A 427-nucleotide genomic window follows, 5' to 3' on the forward strand; every position below is an offset into this window, starting at 1 on the left:
CACACTGAACGTTTTCGAGTTTAACGCCACACATTTCATAAGCGAACTTGCTGTTAGTTCCACCATTAACTTTAACATTAAAATTACTGCGATTTTTACTGGTTACGTAATTGATTAAAAATGTATTTACTGCTGTTTGCATCACGGTGGTGAGTCTCATCATTACCACTGTCATTACAACAAAGCCACCCAATTAATTAGTCACTTAAAGAAACAAAGGAACAAGTAAATCACACACACACACACACACACACACACACACACACACACACACACACACACAGACACACACACACACACACACCCTACACACAGAAAAAACAAGGAACACGTCCACCACACACAAACATCAATCACAAAACGACAAAAAACACACAAAACAAAGGAAAAAGCACCACACACACACACACACACACCTCCCCTTCCC

The sequence above is a fragment of the Eriocheir sinensis genome, chromosome 70, assembly GCF_024679095.1.
Source record: "Eriocheir sinensis breed Jianghai 21 chromosome 70, ASM2467909v1, whole genome shotgun sequence".
In the NCBI taxonomy this organism is placed as follows: Eukaryota; Metazoa; Arthropoda; class Malacostraca; order Decapoda; family Varunidae; genus Eriocheir; species Eriocheir sinensis.